This window comes from Solanum stenotomum, unplaced genomic scaffold (assembly GCF_019186545.1).
Source record: "Solanum stenotomum isolate F172 unplaced genomic scaffold, ASM1918654v1 scaffold29099, whole genome shotgun sequence".
Lineage (NCBI taxonomy): Eukaryota > Viridiplantae > Streptophyta > Magnoliopsida > Solanales > Solanaceae > Solanum > Solanum stenotomum.
In genome coordinates, this window is record NW_026030309.1 from 3,026 (window position 1) to 22,172 (window position 19,147).

Sequence of the window (19,147 nt, forward strand, 5' to 3'; positions counted from 1 at the left end):
AGTGGTGTTTAAATTATCCCATGGTGCGCCAGATTTGAATGTATTAAGGTCAATTTTACCGAAACATCTTGGTACCAAGAGCAATTGTTTAGTTGGCTTACTTGCTCCAAGACAAATTTTGTTGAGGTTTGATCTATATGAAGATTATGTACAAGATTTATCTCGCTCAGTTAATTATCTTCTCTACAATGGAGAGGAGCACCAATGTAGGGTTTTTCCATGATCCATTGGATATAACCCTAAAAAGAAAACGACGTTAGCTGTGGTTTGAATTTCTTTACCGAACTTATCTCCAGATTTGTTTGCAAAGAAGTCTTTGTTGTCTATAGCATCAGCAATTGGGAAACCAATAGCTATAGATAAAGCTACTCAAATCAAGTCAAGACCTAGCACGGCTAGGTCAAGGTTATAATTGATCTAATGGAAAAGCTTCCAAATCGTATAAGGTTGTAGTTTGTGGATGGAAAATCTGGTAAGTTGATCGAGGTTTTTCAGGAGATTGTATATGATAATCTACCTTTGTATTGCAATTATTGTAAGCACTAAGGTCACGATGAAGATAATTGTCGTTTGATTTCGAAAAGAAATCAAAATAATAAACAAATTGATGATACCATTGAAACAGCTTTAAAAGGTACTACCGATAGTGAAAAGTATCAAGGCGATGCGAGAAAGATATTAAATGAAAAAAGAAAGACTGTAGATGTCGATCAAAGTAAAGCTACTTCTTTAGATCGACAATTGGTTGCTTCCACTTTCGAGCAAAATCGTGTAAACTCAATGGATGTTGATACAAGTAATATTGGTGTTCAAACAACTACCGAAAACAAAGGTGATTGCAATAACCAACATGCTGCTACTAATGAGGTGCAATCAAAAGAAGTTGGGCTGAATTTGATGTCTAATGCAACTAAAAATGCAGGGGGAACACCAAGAGTTGGGGTTGATGCTCCACGAGTTGATTTAGGGAAAAAATTAATGGATTCAGGAAAAAAAATAATGAATACATTTGATGTTGAAGATGCTGAAAATTCTGGGCAGCATGTTTTGCAAGTTGAATACGAGAATCCAACTAAAAACTGGACACTGGTTGCACACAAAAAAACAACTAGTAGTCGGAGCCTTTCCCCTACTAGTCAAAATAATTTTCCATGTAGTGAAAAAGGTCCGACTGGGAATTTTCATGATAGTGAGAAGAGGCAAGATACTAGTAATGCCTTAAGAGACCTATTATGTTCGAATAACTTTGAAGTTTTATTGAAGACTACTGGAAAGAAAGTAAGGTTAACATAGAATGACCACGATTTGATCTAAGAAAAACAAGTCTCACCTCCTGCTTTAAATAGCAAATTAAGTCCAGAAGCTCCTGTATTTGTGCTTAAATGTGTGCTTACAGGGAAGAATGAGTCAAGTACCTTAGTATCAAATACAATTGATTTGGGTGAGGATTCTCTTGATGAAGTTGAGGAAGACAATACGTTGGACATTTGCTTTGATAGAGTGCTAGGGAAGGGGATATATCACCTAGGCAACAAAGAAGTGGAAGCAACAAAAGCAAAAAGAAGACATATGGAAGGCAACATAGTTGGGACGGTAAAATGACTGAGGAGTTTGTTCCAAGGCACCTATCGAAGTTTGTCACGCCTCGAGCCTACACCCTGGGCGGGACCGGCACTCAGAGACCATTGTTGGCCCCAAGTGAACCTTTGGCCTGGCTTTCTTAACTCAGCGGAAATTTAACTCAATAGCATAACTCAATGCAATGGAAAGTTGAAAACAACCCAATTGATAAAATCTGGCCAAAACGGCAACTCGAGTCTCAAAATAGAATATTTACATATATACATAGATGAGAGACTCAATACTAACTGACTGACTGTCTATGAAGCCTCTATAATACTGAGATGGATGTTGGGACATACCCCGCAACATCTTAATAAAACAAAACTAAGAGAACAAAATGATCGAGTCCTTCGGAAAGCAAGGAGGCTCACCACTGACTCTGGAATGCTTAACTGGATCAACGACGTGCTGGATGCTGATCCTGGGTACCTGCTTCTGCATCATAAGACGATGCAGGCCAACTGGCATCAGTACATGGAATGTACGAGTATGCGAGCCGGACCGCTAAACAACAACTTAAGCTTGAAAAGGGATACAAAAGAGACCTTACCTTGGCTCTGTTCAACTCATTAATAACTGAACTCAATATAAAGCAATGAGACACATGCAATATATATAAAGCTTGTAAAACTATTTAAAACATGACATAAAAATCATATTTATAATATCATGAAAATACCATGCTTCCTCTCAAAGTCTACTTGTGCAATGCATGAATGAAGTCCCATACCCCCATCCATACTAAGCAGAACTTTTCGAGGAACCAAGCTCTTTCTACTGTGGGAGTTCTCTAACCGATAACCACCACTACATGCTTAAGTAGTGATACAACGCTTTACCTCACGTTGCCCAAGGACCATCCTATACCTTGCCGTGAAATAGGAAGCTAACTTTACCAAGTGGATCCACTAGCTTAACTTTACGTGATCATCTAAAAAGTATGACCCGTTAAGTCCCATGTTGGCTACATGGCTCTTATGGACAGTTGAGTTAATATGAACTCGTGTCCCCAATTCGGTGCTCAAGACTACTCCCAAAAATACTTTAGCTCATTAGTGTTTTAAACACATCTTTCTTTAGTTGAGATAATTACTCAAAACTTAGCCCAAAGGCTCTTGAAAAACTCTCTTTAAAAAGAACATCTCAAAACCATATTTTTAATATGATCATTGATGACTCGGGATATTCATACTGCTTAAACATTGATGGTATATCTAGAGACCATACTGTTTAAACATTGATGACATACTCGATTTGTCATACTAATCATATTTTAGAAACTCTTTTGCAAAACTCATCTTTTCTCAAAAAGAGATAGTACTCAAACTTCTCAAAACTCTTTTGGAAATCTCAGTTTCCTCTCATCTTAAATGTGAAAACATTTATAAACTTATTTGGGAAATACTTAGTTCCCTAATAACTTTTGAGAAATGAACTCAACTCTTGACTCTTGACTTATCTCGAAACTCTTGACTTGACTTGAAACTCGATATTCTTTACTCGACTTGAAACTCTACACTTAACTTGGAACTCTGTGCTCTTTACTCAACTTGAAGCTCTATGCTCTTTACTCAACTTGAAACTTTATACTTAACTTGGAACTTGAGCCTTAGAATGAAGTTAAAACGTTCAATGAAGACTCTTGAAAACTTTGAAGACTTGCTTTGACTTACTTCTTAACTTCTAAGCTTGGCTCTAACTTCACTTGACTTCTAACTTCGCTTGACTTCTAACTTCACTTGACTTCTAACTTCACTTGACTTGGAAGCTAACTTTCCTTGAATTGGAATTATGAATTCAAGATTTTGATCATGTTAGGAATGACTTTTAGGTGTTTAGAAGTAGCTTAGAGTAGTTAGAATTGAAAAGGAGTGAAGGTGCACTTTAAATGAACTCAAACGGGGCAACCGACGACAAACTGGGTGGGGCAGGTGAGCCTGTCTCTATGGGTGGCGCGGGGCGCCAGCCCCTAAACTTCAGAGGTGGGTTTCTGGCAAGCGCATCGCGCCAGGCCCCCAACCCAGAAATTTCAGCAAGTTTATTTTCTCGTTTTCTCACCTTATTTCGCCTAAAATAGAATGGTTTCTTCCCCAAATTACTTAGAATCATTAAAACCCTCAATATACCATAGATTCAACTCAAAAACACCACCGGAAACATACACCAAATCAACAAGAAACTTCAACAACACAACCACAAACTTCAACAACACAACCACAAACTTCAACCAACACAACCACAAACTTCAACAAGAACAACCACAAGAATTCAACAACACAACCAATCTTTTCTCAATAATAAAACAAGTTTGGCTTGTGGGGGAAAGAATCATCCCAACACTATGAACTCACATACCTTAATAGGGATCACCCCCGACGATATCCACGACGAAAACTTGGTTGATCTCCTCTTTCTCCTCTTCTTCTCTTCTTCTTCTCTTCTTCACTCAAAACCCTTACTCTCACTCTTTTAAAATGGTAAAAACTGATCCAAAAATCAGCCTAACACCACAATATAACCCCAAAAGAAATATCTAGGGAAAAGACCAAAATGCCCTTAAAATTTCCGGACGGATCCCCTGCCAACTGCCCAACTTTCAAAGGGAATAACTCGCTCATATGAACTCGGAATCATGCAAACTCGGTGGCGTTGGAAAGATCATTCCAAGGGCTTTCCAAACATAACTGGAACTACTCCTAACTCATCCTTATCTAGGAGTTATGACTGTTCAAAGTTGTCCAAAAATTCATTATTTTCCATACTTAGCCCAATTTTTCCAGATTTTGAATTCCTTCCAAAAAAATGAAAAATTTCCAATTTTAAGCCTCTTCAATTATTTCACATTGCCGGATGTTACAGATGCGACAGGCAAAGCAAAACCATTTGACAGTATCAATAGGTTCAACTAGATCCAATAAATCCATAAAGAAGGTATGAATCATCAAGTGTTGTTGGATAGGTTTGAAGAAGAAGACAAGAGAAAAATACTTCAAGTTACTTTTGATGGGCAATCAATCTTTTTTAATTCATGCTTTAGTAATAGAAAGTTTGAGGCTGGTAACTCAACTTTCTTCTTGATTGACATATTTTTACATTATTTAAGCATCCTCATTTGTAATATCATCATGAAGTGTATTACAAACTCTGTGATATTCAGAAAATACTTAGTTCTCTCTAACTCTTATTTTCTTCATGCTTGTTAGGTACTTCATTAGGATTAGTAAGGTAAGGCCTAGCCCCTCTTGCTTGTACTTGTCCCTATTGATATTTTTTATGTTTAATAAAAGACTGCTAGACACTATCTAGTGGTAAATTTGTTGAAAAAAAATAATCTAAGGTAAAGCAAAAAACTTATTCTTCAATTAAAAACCCCTAAAATCTGGTTGTCACGTGTACAAATCACTAAATACATAAGTGCAGAATTAAGAAATAAACATAGGTCTCAATCTTTGTTTCTCAAATAGAACAAAATGTAAGAAAAGGAAAAAGAGGGTCCGCCGAATGATAAGCAGCTACCTCTTCAAGTCCTTGACAAGCCTCGAGATCGAAGAAAGAGAAAGAGATATATCACGCAAGTCCGGGCTCGGAACCTACACAAGTGTAAGGCAAGGGGTGAATACCAACAAGAAGGTACCCAACAAGCAACCTACTAAACAAAGCAACTAGCTAGAAAACGAATATCCCCGACTCTCCAACCGAACCACCTCAAACTATAACCTGCACAACAATTAACCCAACCTAGCAGTTCTACAATACACAGTTCATAGGCCCAATATTAACAGTTCAAATATTCGCAATTCAACAATTAAACGAATCAAATAAGTCAATTACAATGACAAGTTGTTCATGTTAGAGTTTTGCCCTGATTTTCTTACCTTATTTGAAGTTTATTTTTTCCTAAAAGAAAAGAAAAAACTTACCATAAATGCTTTTACTTTTCATGAAAGAAAAATATATTTTTCTTCCATATTTGGTTTATTCTTTCCTTAGAGGAAACGTTTGGAAATCTATAAATTGAAGATCTTTATTCTCATAGAATAACACAATAACATCCACTATGTAGTTGTTAAAAGAGTTTTGTTTATAGAGAGATTTTTCTCTCAACAGTTTTAATGTTTTCTATTATACTCAATTTTCATTATGTCAGGTCGTTTGACCAAACCATATTAATAATAATATTTTTAGTATGCTATTATTTTTCGTCTGATTTATCAACCATATGATTTGCAATTGTAAGCTTTCACATGATGCCCTAATCACTTTCGAACCCAACAGTTCAGTCACACACCATAAGCAGAGGAGCACACAAGTTTTATCCCAAGTTTAGTAATACTGGTTAAAATTTAAATATAACTTAAATAATTGAATGAAAATTATGTATGGAAGCCCAAATGGATCAACTGAATAATTATCTCTACATATTTTCAAGCAAACATATGTATTTCTTACATGATTATAAACAGTGCACTACAATTTACATGGAGGGATCTTTTCCAAACCCCGTTAAAGCATGTGTTAAAAGCATTAAAGCTCGTACCTTCACTGTCTCCCTATTCCGTAAAGGTTTCTTATCCCAACTGCAAACATTGTTTGTAAAACATTCAAAAAAACAGGAATTAATTAAACAACCAAATACGATATTATACATATAAAGTATATTTGGCAAGACAAGTGAGGCTTGCTCAGTTGGTGAAACACCTCCACCTCTAACCAATTATATTGGTCGAGGGTTCAAGTCATGTTGTAGCATTGAGGGAGTACAGCTTAGCAAGCCTCATTCGTTTTGTCAAAAGAAACATCTTTCACAAAAGTATGTCATCTGATGAGTACACAAAATTACATTATATAAGAGAGTATATTTTGGCAAGACGAGTGAGGCTTGCTCAACTTATGAGACTCCTCTGCCTTTAGCTAGTTGGTCAAGGGGTCAAGTCACATTATAGCAATGAGGGAGAATACAACTTAGCAAAACTTACTCGTTTTGCCAAAAATGAAACATATTTTGGCAAAATTATGTCATTCAACAAGAACACATATATAGCTAAAAGTGGCATTAACCAACCGTGAATTTGTGCGACTTTAGGATTAAGTTTATCGAACATGTGAAGTTGCATAGAATTTGAACATAAAGAAGTACACTATGGCGAAACAAAGTGTTACTTGCCTCTTACATTTACACAAACTGAAAATAACGTTAGGATGTCATGGCGAGAAACCAAGAGAAATGCTTAACATTTTCCTTGTTGAACTACAAATTCAAAAAGTATTCTTGATGTGAAATATATACGTACCAGTCTTCATGACGAACAACCTTTCCTCCTTCCGTGTACAACTTGATCAGCGATATCATATGAATGTCTTTCCCCAAGAACTTGTAATACTGTTTGTTGGCAATCAATAGTTGTTTCAATGTTGATTGATAGCTGCACAAAAGGAACCAAGCAACTCATCAGAGAAAATTAAATCAATAAAGGCCTATGTGTAACAAGCCACTTCTGATTCTTTTTTCCCTTCAAAGTCAATATGTTGTTCCAGAAGAAAGCACCATGCAAGAGAAGAGAAGAAAACTTTCTTTTTATACTTATTTTCTAACAGAAGTAGACTTAATTGTTTTGGTGGAGAAGAAGTGTAAGCTGAGGATGTCCACAGTTACACATCTAACAAACATTTTAACAGAATAAAAGCCAATTTTTGCATATGAGGATGAAAATTAGTATCAATCCCTCAAACCGTAGAGAATGGTATAATCGGAGAACCCTTCTGCTAGCCCCAGATTGTTAACTAAGATCGGAAGATTCAACTAAAGAAGTGGAAGCTAGAAAGTAAAGAGAAGAATTTGGAAAGAAAGAGCTTTGTAATGGAAGAAGACTCTTTGATTTAGGTGTTGGGTTTTGGTTTGGGTTGATTACAAATGTACAATACTATCTCCTATTTATACTTACATGTGGATGATTCTAGATATTACAAAATTTCGACTATTCCATGGTTCATTACAAATATCTAAGTCTTTAGATCATCAACACGAAAATTCTAGTTACATTATCTTCTACTCTAGAATATCTAGATATTTCTACAAGATGCTTATCCAGATTACTACATTGGATTATTCTAGAAACTTGACTAGAAAACTATGATATTTGTTATTCAAAAAAATCACTTTAGATATTTTCATACTCCCCCTTTAAGGGATTTTTTTTTTTTTTTGAAACTACTCCAAGATTGTTGTAGGAAAACTCAATCGAAGCTTATGTGCGTTCCTTGGTGAAGATCTCAACAGTTTTCTTCGGACTCCTCTTTGCTCTTCCAATGATGAAGTTTTCTGTAATAGATTTTCCTGCAAATAAACAAGAATACGTATTGATAAAATCTCCATCTCTATAGTGGGATGGCTTCGTAATATTATTGTATGACCTTTTTGAGCCATGTGAATTATCTCCTCCTTGTTGAGTTTTTATGCTCCCCTTTCTCTTAATTTCCTGACAGTCGTACTATCTGGAGAAATATCTTTGATGAGCAAGTTTGGAACTTCATTGTTCAAGATTTTAAAACATGCTCCTTCCGATGCAACTCCATAATATTGGGAGATTTCATTCGTATTAGCCTCCTCGGTGATGATATAACCATCAATTTCTTATGAAATCTCGACACCATAATTAATATGATCCACCACCAGATTCTCTTTCTAGCTCTTCAACAACTTGTTTATCAACTTTAGAGCTTTTGAAAGTTGTGTGATTTGTCTCTCCTAAAATGCAGCCTTTAAGGTTAGCTTCTTCATCTATTTGATCTTCATCATTTCCATTTGCTTCCAATATTTGATCTAAGCTAGTGAATGACCTCGATATGGCTGATGATTGATAAAAGACTTGAACTTCCCATACATCTTCCTCAATGCTTTCACCATAAAGATCACCATCGGCATATATAACTTTAAGCACTGCCTGTTTATGATTTAGGGGGGAGCAGTATTTCACATATCTTGGTTTCTCGGAAAAGGAATGGCTACCTCTTGCTCCTTTTTATCTGGATGGTGCTGCTTATGATTGGTTCCAATGGTTGTGTCGCAACAAACAATTTTTTGACTGGAAACACTTCACCAAGAAATTGGCATTGCATTTCTGTAATGACTCTAACATGATTAGTGACAATGTCAACGCCCTTGATATGATGCGGAAGTTGGACGAGAACTTCTCTTATATACTCTGCAAACTCGACAATGTCCAACGCACACTGTCTGCTTACTCCCAGTCAGTCGTTGCGGATCAGTGCCTCTAGATGTGGACTCATCTGACGACGATAAGGGGGAACCTGCCTTGTCTTTTGACGAATCCACCCTTGTCTTCGATGATTTAGTGGCCTCTGATTCAGAGACTGTTGATGATTGCTTTCAAACCTCGCTTCAGGAATTTGCTGTCCACGACTTCCCATTTGGTTTGAACGATGGAATACTCTGGCTGAGTGGTGGAAAATTAGAGGAGATCTCAGGAATATCCGCCTACAAGGTGTTCGCTGAAATACCTTTTAGGGATGTTGACATGAAAGTTGCCAATTCAGTGAAGAACGATGTCGTAAAAACTGACACCAAGGTGTTCGATGAAAGGTTTCACACAATTTCCTCAGTTATGCGTGATTCCAGTAAACTTGTCATGTTTGACGAAATGTTGTTTGCACTCTCTTGTATGCTCTCAGCTTGTAGTTCCAGCAATGGTATAATTGCTCACTTAAATGAAATCGATCCCACTAAACTTCCATTCTCCCTGTATCAATTTCCACCAACTCAATTCAAATTAGAATTTCCATTCGATCCCGGTTCTATTATGCCTACCACAATTCATGGGTCTGCAGACTGTTATTATTTCATGGTTGTGGATGATTTCAAGGAGATCATTAAAATATGTGTATGTCATTTTGATTCCACGACCAGTGATTAATGTGCCTTAAATCCATTCCGCTATGATCCCGGTGTGAATCTGCTCATTGTAACCTTTGGTGGACGCCTACAAGTTCATCGATTGCACCCTACAACATCTGTATTCACACTCTTTTTCATGATGGACACATTTCAGTTATTTGGGTCAGTTCTCTGCATTCTTCCCACTGTGGAACCTGCTAAATCTCTAATTGAAATTGAACCAACTTTAATTTTTATATTTGGAATTCTGGTTTAAGTTTTGTGTTCATGATTGTAAAAGGTTCTAGCAACAAGGATGAAATCTCTGAATTTACTCTGTCACCAAAGTTTTGGTACAAGATTTTGGAGCGGTTAGTGGGGAACCAATTGAGGGCTGCACGAAGGCAAAACAAATGGATGGCTTTGAGTTCTCCAACTTATTTTGTGTGCAATATTTTCACGAAGGCTCTATATAGTGTTTCGCCAAACAATGATTCTGACTCGAGCATTACTCTTCAACTTATTCTTATTCCTCACTAGGTTTGGTTATTTCTCTCACCTTTGCAAATCATCCATTTGATCCTGGTATACATGATATTCCTCTATCTTATGGTGCCAACGAGAGTATGTTTCCAAATAGTAGTTCCGTTCCTTACTTATTAGTAGTTACATTGTGGGGTGAACAAGTTTACTGTCTTGGGCAAAACCATGTAGGCACTGATGCATCAGAACATTTTAATAGTTCATTGGAGTGTCTCTTTGTATTCAATCATGTTAGTTTAGTGCAACATATATGGAAAAAGCAGTGGAAGGCGTTATTTGGACATATTGATCCAGATTATGCTTATATTTTTAAGCTTCAGAAAGCTAGGCAATGGAAGGGTCTTGAGCATAACCCTTCAGAGAATCTGATGTCACTATTTACCATCCCTTACAGAGGAGGCCATCTCAATAGGCGTTACTATGGAGGACACGAGTATATCGGTAATGCCGAGAGCCCATATCAAAGTCGACATCTTGAACATGATTATCCGACTGGTACTAAAATGTTCTTTTGGTGTCGCAATGTTTTTCAAGAGCAGGTCATGCAAATTGACTGCAAGCAACTGGAGAAATGTGCCATATTTTTTAGACCAAAGTTAATTGTTACTGGTGCAAGTACTTATTCTCGCCGATATGATTATGCACGTCTTCGCAAGGTATGTAACAAGCAAGACGTTTTTCTCTTGGAGGACACGACACATCTCAGTGGCCTGGTTGCTTCTTGGGTCATGTATTCTCCTTTTGAGTATGCAAATGTTGTTAAAGGTGCTACACAATTTATGGGAGCTAGAGTTTACACTACAATTGTGTTTATAAAGAGCTTGTTTGCACTTGAGGGTGTTGGTAATGAGGAGACCACCTTTTGTGTTGTTTCCAGGTTGATGGTTGTAGCAAGAACAGTACAAGAGCACATACTATTTTTTGCTAACATCACAAAGTTTCTCTTGGCTACAATTGGTGGAGAGCGCTATATTGTTCTTGACTCGAACCTTGAGGACAAGGTCCTTATTGAGGACGGGAGTATTGTTATGAACCATCCTCGGCCCAAGGTCAATAACTACACAGATGCCACACAACTAGTTATTGGGCTGAAAAGAAGCAACAAAATTGGAAGGCCTTCACCAAGGTTGATTTGGGACCCAGTCCCAATTAACAACTAGGTATAAAGGGCGACGATGAGAAAGAAAGGTTTATGCAAATTGTTGAGAAAAATGTCTAGTCCTCTCATCCCCTTTCTTTGAGTCTAAGCTTCTCATCTTCCTTCTAGTTATCTTCTTCAATAGTTTCTTTGTTTTACTAGTTCATTATTGTTTTCCGATTTCCTTGTTAGTTCCATTTTCCGTTGTAACTTTGAGTTTAGCGATTATAATATTTGAATGTTCTATTGTGAAATATGATTTGTTACACATTATCTATATCACTCTATTTGGCCTCAACATAGGCACATATAATCATGTTTTAATTTGTCTTTATTGTATCAATTGAACATTTAAACTTGCAAAATCATTATTTAACACCTATTCAAAATTTATGTATCACATTTACACCAGAAATCTACACAATAGAGTAAAAGTGAGTTGAAAATTAAATTATTACTATGTTTTTAAGGAAATGAACTTGGAGTAATTTGAAGTTGAAGCTCATAATTCCCAAGCTCTGTTGCTCTTGTTGAATTCTCTTTGCACTATTCTCCACACGAGAGTTACATTGGTGTATTTTGATCAATTTTAGAGTCATTATATCTCCAATACTCTCCGGAATCTCCTCCAGTTGAATAATCCAATCCAGTATTAGTTGCTCAAGCATCGGAAAATTATCACTACCAGCTGCTTCCCACTTTAATAGCTCATAGAATGCATACAGTTTTAGGTATTTTAATTTGTGAAACACAACATCTTCATCTAGTTTCCAATCTTTTCCATCGAATGCACGTTCCAATTTGAGCACCTCAAGATTCAGTAAATTAGCCAGCAATTTCATAACTTCCCATGGTATAAAAGTACGTATTAATATCAATTTCTTGATTTTACAAGGCAAAATATCCCCAGAGAAAAGGTTCAGGTCAACAGTCTTCATCATTATGAATAGCGTCTCCAGCTCCTCTAGAAGAATTATAGAATCAAGAATTGCAGGCCACTCAGAATTCTCAGAATTATCAAAAAGCTTTAGCTTTTTTAGATTGGGAGTTCTTCTTATGATTTCCGCAACAAAATGAGACTCACGGAGATGAAGTGATTGCAAGTTATTGAGAAACAAAGGTTGCTCTCCAATACTACTATCATTTTAAGATAGAAGAGAAAAATATTGCAACACTAGTGTGAAAAGTTAATATACATATATTTTTATTTAATTTTCTGATACAAATACATGGTTTACAAAAAAGCTAGTGGATTCGTCCGAACCCATGAAACCCCCACCAAGCTCCGCCTCTGTGAGTATCCCATTCTGTTAGCCTCATGAGATTGATTGATTTTGATAATGAAACACTTAACAAATATGTGATAAATTGCAGGCCAAGAATTCAAAAAGGAAAGAAGTCAAGCATACAACACCCAAGCATTATCAAGAAGGAAAGGAATAATATGTAATCACTGAAGTAATGCAAGGAAGGACAATAATCAACCAATGGATACAAAATCAATTCAAGACAACCACAATCCTAGCATCTGACTAGGATAAATCAAAGATAGATCAACGGATTAGCCAAGATTCAAGATTTCAAGAAGTTCATCAGGAGAAGGAAGATTTGCTCATGCACATATCTGATATGGACATGAATCAGTAAATCAACCAAAATCAAAGATTCAATCAAGATCCTTGGTTTAAAACACCCTTGAGTTTTCCTTAAAAGAGTAGTCCTCATATATATCTATATAAACCTCTCATAGCCTTGGTTTTGAAGTACGTTTTTCATTTGAACTTGTACTATAATCTTCTATTTTCTCTCATAAAGCTTTGTATTCTCGTGAGCTTACAATTGAAAAAGAAAAGAGGGAGAAAAATTTGAGTGTAGGTTATACAAGTAGAGGTGGTGTCAAGGTAGAAGATCTGATTGCACATCAGACAGGTTTCTTAGTCAACACATTATGTACTGCCGAAGTTCTCATTAAGCTCTTAAGGAAACCCTTGAAACCCAAGGGGACTGGAAGTAGGCACCACACTGGTGTTCTGAACTAGTACAAAACTCTCTGAGTCTTTTACTTTTCACTTTTACTCTTACCTTTTACTGTCGTACTAATCTGCAGGTGAGTCGACTACCCAATCCAAGAAGTCGACTAAAGGATTTTTTGAATCGATAAATGTACATTTTGGCTTTAGTGGGTCTTCATTATTGCTAATTGTGCCAACAATGAATTTGTGATTGTCATAGTTCTATAAAAGTGTGATCTACAACGATCTCGTTGAAGTATGACCATATACCTGACATAGTCATCTTAGATACACTAAAGGAAACATACTAGATCATGACAGAAAGATCTCATATGTGTAGAATAACACGCTCGGATACATGACAAAAAAAAACTCATATATATTTAATAGAAAATACATATACATTTAATAAATAAACAAATCATATATTATTATAAGTAGGAAGATCTTAACTTCAAAGTTGGATTACGATTTTACCCCTTCACTAAATTTAAATATTACTAGTCAGGGACACGTGCGCTGCACGTGTTAGCCATGTGAAGTTGTATCATTCTCTGTGGAGAGACATTTGTAAAGCAGTGTTGTCATGAGTGGGTGCATTATTATTGATGTAGTTGAAACGTACATTGTGTTAATTAGTTTTTTTGATGATTGCATGAGATATTAGTAGGAACGCCAACATGAAGTTAATATGAAGTGTCAAAAGAGAAGTATGGAAGTAATGTAAATTATTATTAATAATAATACTATTAAGACATTAGAACGGAATACAATATCAAGAAAGCTCATAATAGTACTCAAAGAACTATTCTGAATATGATATTAACGCATTGAAGAGTATGGGTTGCTGAAGAGGATTTTTTCCAATTGCTTCAGCAGCTGGAATCATTGTAAAACTTTCCTAATGTAAGGTATAGAATTGTTGTGATAAAATAATCTGATCATTTTCTTCTTGAAATAGGATTTTTTCTAGACTCGAAGAGAACATGCCATGTATATAATGACTTGCTCTTTCTGACTCTCTTAGGAATTTTAGTGTTCCTTGACTTTATCCCACCTCATTGCTCACTACGCTACACCTCAAAAGAGCCTCTAAGAAACAATTGATAAGTGCAATCAATACTTTAATTGAGTGCTCTTTCTGACTCTGTTAGGAATTTTGGTGTCTCTTGACTTTATCCCACTTCATTGATCACTACGCTACACCTTTGGACGAGCCTTTAAGTAACTCTGCTATGTCTGTTTCATTCCATTGCTATATTACCTCTGTTATTGCAGAATTTTAGTTATAAAGCTATACCAATTTTTTTTGGCATCCTCTATCCTAATTTGGACGATTAACTTTGATTGGGCACGATCAAGGCAAAGACATGACCTGAAGTCTTAACTGTTCCAAATGGTTACAGCTAACTCATTGATGAATTTGAATTTTTAGCGTAAGAAGTGTTTTAATGTCTATTTTCCAGTAATATGATATTCAAAAATCATTAATTTTTTTATCAGTAAGGTGCTTGTGGACAACAATAGTTAGGAAACTAATCAATTTAGTCAATAAAAAAGAAGTAAGTTTTTCATGTTTGAGTTTAGATGATCACACTTTACTAAATGTATCCAAGCAATATTTTGTTTTGTGTGAATTTTGTACGACCTTGTAAAGTTCCATCTTTGTTAAAAAAAATAGCTACTGATCATATGTACAAGAGAGTTTGGAAAGAAGATTCTTCTTCAACTCTCTCTCTCTCTCCCTCCTCTCCAAGCAAAAGTGTGAGAAAAGAAACAAATGAAAACTATTGAAATTCTAGTGGTGAGCATGAGGTAGGACTTCTGTTGTAGTCCTTGATCAGAACTTATCTAAATGCTGAAATTTTTTTAACAACTGTTTGACTTAGAAAAAGTAAAGGAAAAAAAGACAGCAAAGCGGTCATATAACTGTCTAAAAGCTATCAAGTAAAACTGATTGCAATGTGCGAGGAAACTAAGGGTGTAAATATATTTTCGATTAGCATCAAGACAGAGCATAAGCAAAGCGTCAAGGTTAGGAAAGTAGATTAACCTTAAGAAAACGCCCTCGCCTGTTGTCCCCTACAGCAAAGTAAAACACCTGCAGTGTTTAAAAACCACAAAACAACATTTAATAGAAGTGAATGATTAAAATTTAAAAAAAAAAAAACAGTCTAGAAGATAAAAAGGAACTAAAGACTGCATAAACTCCAATATATGTTTTCCATCACAGGTTGTTCATATCTGTGATTCAAATGATTTCTTTTATGCTTTTCTTTGGAGTCCCGTCTGAACAACACTGTATCTCTACAAATCATTCAAAAATTCACCAAGTTCGGAACTGGAATCCAGCACTGATGTGACTTCGCCACCAGTGATTCCGGTCCTTCACCTTCATCTAACCTAACTTGTCCTTTGGCGCCTCCACCATAAAATCTCTATCCTAATCATCTTCGACGCCAGAGGAAAATTAATAGTTTTTTTTATAAATAAAATACTCTAATAAATGTGATAGATACATTAATACACAAGAATGAAAGAATGATGGTTGAATAGTAACAAACCTTTAAATATATTGTTAATGAACCAAAATCGTTTTTGATAGTTATTATGAAGAAATTATGTGTGGAGAGGATAAAGGAAAAGAGAAAAAATGGTGGAGGACGTTGGGGTGGGGGGAGAGATATTGTTGGCTGAGGAGATAGAGGGAGGTTGAATTGTTATTGTACCTTTAATTAATAATTTTAAATTTTAAGATAATTATTCAATACCATATTCAACATATTTGTGTATATAATTTAACATTTTTTAAATCTGTGGTATAATTATTAAAAAGTGATATTATGAGTAATATTTTTTTAAACTATAGGTAAAATATGTATATATGGTATAATTATTAAAAAGTGATATTATGTAGTTTTTCCAAAAATAAAAAATCCCTTGGAGTTGGGTAGCTCGCTATCACTTAATAAAATGTTTCTTTGATATGTATTATAAGGAAGGCATAATACATAAATATACCCTTTAACTTTATGTATAAATATGAAATGAGACCAAATTAAAGGGCATATTTATGTATTATGCCTATAAGGAAATAGGAAGAGCACATTAACATATTAATTAAGAATTTACTAATAATCAAAAGATGGAATTTTAACATACCTTAGGAGTAATTTGAACTTGAAGCTCATAATTTCCAAGCTTTGTTGCTCTTGTTGAATTTTCTTTGCACTTGTCTCTAAAGCATAGCCGCACCATTTTATTTTGATCAATTTTAGTGTCATTATATCTCCAACACTCTCCATAATCTCCTCCAGTTCATCCAACTCATTCAGTATTAGTTGCTCAAGCATCTGAAAATTATCACTACCAGCTACACCCCACCTTTGCAGTTCATAGCGCCCATAAAGTTGTAGATATTTTAATTTGCGAAACACAACATCTTCATCTACTTTCCAATCTATTCCATCGAATGCACCCTCTAATTTGAGCACCTCAAGATTAGGTAAATTAGCCAGCAAATTCATAACTTCCCATGGTAATCTAGTGTATGATAATCTCAATTTCTTTAGATTAGGAGGGAAAATGTCTCCAGAAAAATTCATCGCGACTGTTCTTATGTGTAGTGTCTCCAGATACTGTACAAGACTGAGAGAATCAAGAATATCACAATGCTCAGAATCATCTGAAATCTGTAGCTTTTTTAGATTGGGACTTCTTCTTATGATTTCCGCAACAAAAGGAGAGTTATAGAGATAAAGTGTTTGCAAGTTATTCAGAAGGCACAAAAGTTGTTCTGCTTCAACAGGATTTGATATATATAGTGGTAGTTCAATATCCACATGTCTTATCTCTGTCATTCTCCAAATATCTACTGGATGCTTCAACTCTGTTGATATATACATGTAAAGTTTGGCAGTTTTTCGAAGAATTATGGTCTGTAGATTTTTCAATTTGGCTAATGAAAGACCTTCCCCAATTGTTGCAGCAACATATCTCAAATGTACAAGCTCGGGTATTACCCAAGAGAAATCTAACCAAACTGATAATACGTCCAACACCTTAAGAAACTTGAACTCTGAAACTCTGGAATAAATCCCGCTTGCTACATTGATTGAAATAAAGGTACGGATTATACCATTGCTACGTCGAGGACGATAATCATGCTTCTCTTTGACTTTAGACAGAAGGATCACTCCATGTTGATCATAGCTGTCTTTGAGAACATCCCCATTCATGACATGCACAACAATTTCAGTATGAGCTTCACTTAGGCACAATTGGCGAAGAAGATCGTGAATTTTGAAAAATTTCATCCTTCCACTAGCCTTTTGTTCTCTGGTCAAAATTAGACTTCTATCAATTAACTCTTGTAGATACTCCTCTGCCACCACTTCTAATCTTTTATTACTTCTTGCCTGTATGAATTGCTCTGCAATCCATAGCCTAATCAACCTGGAAACATTAATATATCTGTCTTCTGGAAAACCTCCAACATAGAGAAAACAAGCCTGGGCAAGTAGTTGTAGCTCAAAGAAAGAATTGATTGGCATCGTTCGGATACCGTACCAAAGAATGAGTTCAGATTTTCCTCAACCTTCTTCCAATTGTCATGCGTTAAGTCCATTTTTCCAAGAAGTCCAGCAACGACAACAATCGAGAGAGGTAATCCTTGACATTGTTGTACAATATGCTTCCCTATTTCTACAAGTAAAGGAGGACACAGATCTTTTTTGAATAATTTTTCGGTGAATAGATTCCAACTATCATCTTGACCTAGAAAAGACTTACTATGAGGTGGAAAATCAGGGCAGTTGACATAATCAGCAACATACTTGAGCCGAGTAGTTAATAAAATTCGGCTTTTATTGTCATCATTTGGAAATATTCTTTGCATTTGGTCCCATGCCTCAGTACTCCAAATATCATCTATGAAAATTAGAAATCTCCTACCCTTCAGACCTCTATACACAATCTCCATTAATTGATCATCGCTCATTTCTTGATTGCTTCCGGTAATTGAAGAGGCAACTTCAAGAAGCATTTGTCTCTGATTGAATTCTTCGGAGATAGTGACCCATGCATGTTTATCAAATCGAGAGCGAATATATGAATCATCATAAACTTTTCTGGCAAGAGTTGTCTTACCTATACCGCCCATACCAAAAATTGGTATGACAGTTAACTCATCTGTTTGGGAAGTGACGCTATCAAGTATGATGTTGAAGTCATCCTCCATCCCAACAATACTATTTTCCTCAATTGTACTTTTTTCTGGTGAGGAAGGAGTTGTTGCTAATTCTGCACATTTTCTTCCATGCTTGTTAAACTCAACTACCATCACCTCTTTCCTGAGAGAATCAACATCTTTTTCTACTTTTAGCAACTCTTCCTCGAAGAATTTAGCAGCCCCTTCTCTCTTCTCTCCACAATTTGCTAGAATGATGTTTCTTAGACTTGAATCAACTTTATCTTCTGCTTTGTATATTACATCTCTGATCCTCTTTTCTACAAGCTTGGAATTGAAACTCGATGAGTTAATTATTATTTTAAAAAGTATATAATTAAGATCAGTACACTTTAGATAACTATACTAGTGAATTAATTACATACCTTAAGAGTTTCAATATCCTTTGTGGTAGTATTGTCAAGGAAAAGTTGCAGAGCAGAAAGATTTTGATAGAGAGATTGAAGATGTTGTTGTGTGGAGCATCGACAAACGAAAGATTGATTAGGTTTCAAGAGTTGTTCCAATAAGTGAAGAGATAGCAGCATAAGCCATTTCTCTTTGTTTGCTGGAATAACTAAATGAAAGAGGCTTGCAGATTTAATGTCTCTTCTATGTTATTCTTATTTGTTAGGCCAAAAGATTTTGTCCACATAATTTACTTTTCTTTATCACACCATCTTTTTCTAAATGGGGGGCAAAGACATAGGATA

General features: G+C 35.7%; 2 pseudogenes; one reads left to right on the forward strand and one right to left on the reverse strand.

Moving 5' to 3' along the window:
• The first annotated feature begins 420 nt into the window (after window positions 1-420).
• On the forward strand, window positions 421-4,720 carry LOC125851731 (uncharacterized; annotated as a pseudogene).
• Window positions 4,721-11,660: 6,940 nt separating this feature from the next.
• On the reverse strand, window positions 11,661-18,989 carry LOC125851728 (putative late blight resistance protein homolog R1B-16; annotated as a pseudogene).
• Window positions 18,990-19,147: the final 158 nt, after the last annotated feature.